Raw genomic sequence first — 6,052 nt, 5'->3', positions numbered from 1 at the left:
TGGGAGGAAGGCTGCTTCACAATAAGAGCCTTCAGATCCACCAGGAAAATGCTCCTCCCCTCAAGGAGTAAAGGAACAAAATAACGCTGACATCTACAAACAGGCAGGCAGTAGTGCTTACCATATTCAGAGAGATTCAGCACTGCCACACAGCATCACTTCCTATCACTGGCAGAGGCTGCACCAGTCCACAAATCTAGAAAGGAAACAGGTCAGACTGAAGAGCCAGGAATGACATGGCACCAGGAGTCCACCAGTCCCTCCCTGGGCTCTATGCACACAGGCTGGTGGATAGCTGCCTTAGGACAGCAGTGCGGTCTATCACACAGGAGCCCCTTGGTTCCTCACCGGAGGACGTGCCTTTCCTGGGCAGTGCACCAGGTGTCAGGTACACAAAAGAGTGAGAATGATCCTGCCTCCAGGGCTCACTGCCAGCAGAGGTAACAATTCTATAAACAATTACTTTTTTCAAAACTGAATGACATAAAGAGAAACATGGTCAACATCCAAGAGTTCATTCAAAGGGATGAAGGAAGGCAAAGGAGTAAGCCCTCACATTAAGCCTTCAGAAACAGGACACTGCAGTGGAAGGCTGTGAAGCAATGAGGCAGGGAGAATGTGATGTGATGGGGAAACCAGGAGACAGAGGCCTTAGAGTAGGGATATATGTGGCGGATGGAAAGAGAGTCAAGGGTCAAACACAAAGGCCCTGACCTGTGAACTTAATCTGCAGGCAACAGGGAGCCACTGTGGGTTTTAGGAAGAATAAAATGCTTCACCTATGTTTTTGAAAGGTAATGGGGAAAAAAATAAAGAGGTAGGCAGACGAGTTTGATGGCTGCAAAAGATAACAGGAGTGGCAAAGATTTGGAGAAATTAGAACTTCACACATCATTGCTGGGAATGTAAAATGGTGCAACCCATGTGGAAAAAGTCTGTTAGTTCCTCAAAATGTTAAACAGTACAAGCATATGACCTGCAAAGTCCACTCCCTACGTATCTACCTAAGCGAAATGAAAACATGCCCAACATGTCCACAACAAAACTTGTTCTGAACGTTCATGGCAGCATTATTCATAACAGCTGAAAGGTAGAAACAACCCAACTGTCCATTAACTGATGAACGGATAAGTAAAATGAAGTGTGTCCATTCAAAGAAATGTTATTCAGTCATAAAAAGGAATAAAGATCTGATACATGCTACGACATGGAGGAACTTTGAAAATATTATGCTAAATGAAAGAAGTCACACACAAAAGAGGACAAATTGTCTGAGTCCAATTACATAAAATGCCCAAGACTGGCAAATCTATACAGGCAGAAAGTAGATTGGTGGGCTGGGGGAAGACAATTGTGACTACCAGTGAGTTTAGGGTTTCCTTCTGGGGTGATTAAAATGTCCTAAAGTTGACTGTGGTGTTAGCTACACACTTCTGTTAATACACTAAAAATCACTGGATCTGTATGGTTTTGTTTTGTCTTTTGTTTTTTGAGTTGGGTTCTCACTCTATCATCCAAGCTGGAGTGCAGTGGTATGATCATGGCTCACCACAGCCTCCAACTTCTGGGCTCAAGCAATCATCCCACCTCTGCTTTCCGAGTAGCTAAGACTATAGGCATGTACCACCATGCCCAGCTAACTTTTTAAACTTTTTGTAGAGACAAGGTCTCATTATGTTGCCCCAGCTGGTCTTAAACTCCTAGGTTCAAGCAATCCTCTTGCCTTGGCCTCCCAAAGTGCTGGGATTACAAGCAACAGCCACTGCGCCCGGCCTGAATCTGTACACTTTAAATAGGTGAACTACACGGTATATAAAGTATGTCTCAATAAAGCCCTTATTTTTAAAAAGATGTTGGGAGTCTAGATAGAGTGGTAACAGTGGGGATGGAGAGGAGACACATATGAAGTAGACTCACAGGACCTGACACCTGGGAGGCTGGCCTAAGGGAAGAAAGGTGCTCCCAAATAAGTCAGAGAGGGTGGGAGGAACAGCCATTAAAAGTTCCATTTGAGAGGCTGGCAGAAGTGCCTGACAGGCAGTGGGACTGAACACATGTTCCACTTTTGTAAAATAAAATGACTGCTACCAGTGCTTACAACAATGCCTTCTAGCATAGGCTCTGAGTTCTCTAATGGTGCTTGCAAGAAAGGCAGTAAATACAGTCTTTCTTTTTTGAGTCGTAGTCTCACTCCGTTGCCCAGACTGGAGTGCAGTGGCACAGTCATGCCCATCCCAGTGTCAACCTGCTGGGCTCCGGCGATCCCTCCGCCTCAGCCTTCTAAGTAGCTGGAACTACCACGCCCGACTAATTTTTGATTTATTGTAGAGACAAGCCAAGTTGCCCGCGCTGGTCTCGAACCTGCAGGCTCAGGCAACCTACTGTCTTGGCCTCCCAAAGTGCTAGGGATTATAGGCTGAGCCACTGAACTCGTCCACATAGAGTCTTTCTTACAGACAAAGAAGACTGAAACCTTTCCTAGGCTGATAACTCTTTTATCTCCTGGGTTCTACATTTAGAAAAAAAGACTGCTGCTGATCAAAAGTTTGGAAACTTCAACTTTACCATAAGCTATACCATAATGGACACTGTGACCACCATACAATGTGAAAAAAAGATAAAAGTAAAAATGAAAGCATTGAAGCTCAGCATCTAGGCTATAAAACCAGAAAATAAGGTAAGGAAATGGAGAAACCGGAGCCCTTGTACATTGCTGGTGAGAATGTAAATGGTGCAGCCAATATGGAAAATGGTGGCAGTTCCTCAATAAATTAAACATCAAATTACCATATCACCCAGCAAGTCTACTTCTGGGAATATACTCAGTAAATGAAAGCAGGAACTCAGATACCTGTACACCCATGTTCATAGCAGCACTATTCACAACAGCCAAAAGGCAGAAGCAATCCAAATGTCCACTGATAGAAGGATAAACAAAAAGGTGGTGTGTATAGATACAACGGAATACTATTCAACCTTAAAAAGGAAGGAAATCCTGACACATGCTACAATATGAAAAAAGAAGCCAGACACAAAAGGACAAATACTGTATGATTCCATTTACAGGAGAAACACAGAAGAGGCAAATTCACAGAAACAGAAAGTAGATTGGTGGTTGCCAGCCTGGGGAAGGAGGCAATGGAGAGTTACTGTTTAATGGGTATAAAGCTTCAGTTTTGCAAGATAAAAAGAATTCTGGAGATGGATGGTGGTGGTGATAACACAATAGTGTAAATGTATACTTAATGCCACTGAGCTACATGTTTAAAACATGGCTAAAATGGTAAATTTTGTTTGTATATTTTATCACAACTTTTTTAAAAGCTTCATAACTAAACAAACATAATCCTGGAACTTAAGAATAAGCCATAATGAGATTCCAGTTAGGATCAAATTGGAATGTGTTTTCAAAGCACAAAGCAGACTTCACTCCCAATAAAGTCTCTGCTAGGCTCTGAGCACCCTCAAGGCAGGCCAACAGCCCATGGCCAGACCAATAGCTTGAGTCACTCCCTGAGGACTTCCAGCAGGCAGAGTTTACAGCCCCAGGGAACAGCCATGGAGCCCAATGGAGATCAGAAGAGGTGGAGTAACCTTCCAAGCTCCCATGTCACTGCCACCCTCTCCTGCTCTTCCACAGGGCTCTATGCACCGAATCCCAGAAGACCTCCAATCCCATTAAACATCGCACAGCCTTCATCTGAACTGCTGCTTTCACTTGCAAAGCAGGCAGTAAAGAACTACCCATTGGCTGTTTTTTCCCCCCACTACTCTCTCATCAATGAAACAAAATAGAGAGTCTATAAGTAGCCCCAAACAAATGTAGCCAAATGATTACTGATAACAGTACAAAGATAATTCAATGGAGAAAGGATCCTCTTTGCAACAAATGATGCTGGAAAAGTTTAACATTCATATGTGAGGAAGAGGAAGAAGAGGAAGAAAAAGAGGAGGAAGAAGAGGAAGAGGAATAAGAAAGAAGAATCATGACCAAAAATTTACACCTAATACAAAAACAACTCAAAATGGATCGTATCAAAAACAACTCAAAATGGATCGTATCTAAATTTAAAATGTAAAACTAAAGAAACACAGGAGAAGTCAAGCGGGGTGGCTCATGCCTGTAATCCCAGCACTTTGGGAGGTGGTGGAGGCGAGAAGCCTGAGTCCAGGGATCCAAACACAGCCTGGGCAACTTGGCGACACTTTGTCTTCACAATCAATCAAAAAATTAGCCAGGTGTGGTGGCATGTAGCTGTGGTTCTAGCAACTTGGAAGGCTGAGGTGGAAGGATTGCCTGAGCCCAGCAGGTCAAGGCAATGGTGGCTGTGAGCATGCCACTGCACTATAGCCTGGACGACAGATTGACACCCTACTCAAAAAAAAAAAACAAAACAGAAGAAAATCTTTGAAACTCAGGGTTAGACAAAAAGACTTTAGATGTCAAAGCATAATCTATAAGCAAAAAATCAGACTGGATTTTAAATTTTGCTTTACAAAAGACATTGTTACAAAGATGAAAAGAAAAGCCACAGATGGGGGAAAAAAATTGCAAATCATGTACCCAACAAAGGATTTAAATCTAGACTATATAAAGAATTCTCAAAACTTGCCAGTAAGAAAATAACCAACTGGCAGGGCACTGTGGCTCACATCTATAAATCCCAACACTTTGGGAGGCTGAGGCAGGGGGATCCCTTGAGGCCAGGAGTTTGAGACCAGCCTAAGCAACATCGAGACCTCGTCTCTACCAAAAAATAAAAGTAGTCGTAGCCAGGCATGACGGAAGCCAGAGGATCGCTTGAGTCCAGGAGTTCAAGGTTACAGTGAGCTATAATGGCTATCTGCGGTACTCTTGTCTGGACAATAGAGTGAGGACCTGTCTCTATTTAATGAAAAGAAGGGGAAGGAGGGAGGGAAGGAGGGAGGAGAAAAAAGAAGAAAGAAGGGGGAGGGGGAGGAGGAGAAGAAGTAACCAACTGACTCAAAAATGACAGCAAGGAAAGCCCCAGGGGTCAACCCCTCCATCAAAACACCAGCAAAATGGGAGAAAAAAAATCAACTATCTCAAACTCTGGAACCTGTGCAAACATGTGTAACAACCAGCAAGCAGAGTGCTTCATGAAATGACGCTGCTGATCATTAGTAAGAGAATGACTTACTTGAGCAAGATACCATCCCCCATTTCTCAGCCCTGCCACCCTGAGCTGTAGTGATAGCAGCAGTGGCTGGCTGGTGCCAGGATACATAGTGGGGATTTTGCCCTACAAAAATTTGGGTTTGCGCACTTCAGTTATTCTGGTATATTCCTGTGGAACTGGTATTTACTTGTCTTGGCTTTTCCCTTTTTAGGCTGCGGTTGTTTTCATGGGTCACCTCTATTGGAAGATGTAAAGAGAAGAGAACACTTTTTCCCCCTTTTTGTAACCAAACACTTAAGGAAATCTTTGTCAGGTCACTTGCTGACCAAATGGAATGGAATCTACAGTGACTAAACACAACAAATAATATATTTTGCAAAAAAAAAAAAACAGTTTGGAAAAGTCCAAAATGGGCAGCTGCAGTCCTCAACAAGAAAAAGTCAGCAATCTGATTTCCAACATTACCCACACTTATACACCTAGAATATACAATTCTAAACAAAAAATTTACAAAGAATACATAGAATAGGAAACTATGACATATTCACAGGAAAGAGGAATTTGATAAAAACTATCCCTGAGAAGCCCAGACATTGAAATTACTAGTCAAAATGTTAACACAACTGCCCTAAGTATGCTGAATTAGCTAAAAAAAAAAAAATCCAGATCAAATGGACAGAATATTAAGAAAATAAGGAAGCCAGGCTCGGTGGCTCAGCCTGTAATCCCGCGCCTTTGGGAGGCTGAGGTGAGTGGATTACCTGAGCCTGCGGGTTCAAGACCCGCCTAGGCAACTTGGCGAGACTTCATCTCTACAATAAATCAAAAATTAGCCGGGCATGGTAGCGCGCGCCTGTAGTTCCAGCTACTCAGAAGGCTGAGGCGGAAGGATCGCCGGAGCCCAGCAGGTC

General features: G+C 43.2%; 1 pseudogene; it reads left to right on the top strand.

Annotated features, from left to right (window-relative positions):
* Positions 1-3,558: 3,558 nt before the first annotated feature.
* The window catches only part of LOC103271349, an 18,426-nt pseudogene continuing 15,932 nt past the window's right edge, over positions 3,559-6,052 (top strand).

Source organism: Carlito syrichta, unplaced genomic scaffold (assembly GCF_000164805.1).
Source record: "Carlito syrichta isolate Samal-C Ts95f unplaced genomic scaffold, Tarsius_syrichta-2.0.1 Scaffold311553, whole genome shotgun sequence".
Taxonomy (NCBI): Eukaryota; Metazoa; Chordata; class Mammalia; order Primates; family Tarsiidae; genus Carlito; species Carlito syrichta.
Note: the sequence above shows the minus strand (reverse complement) of the source record. Positions and strands in the feature narration are given on the sequence as shown.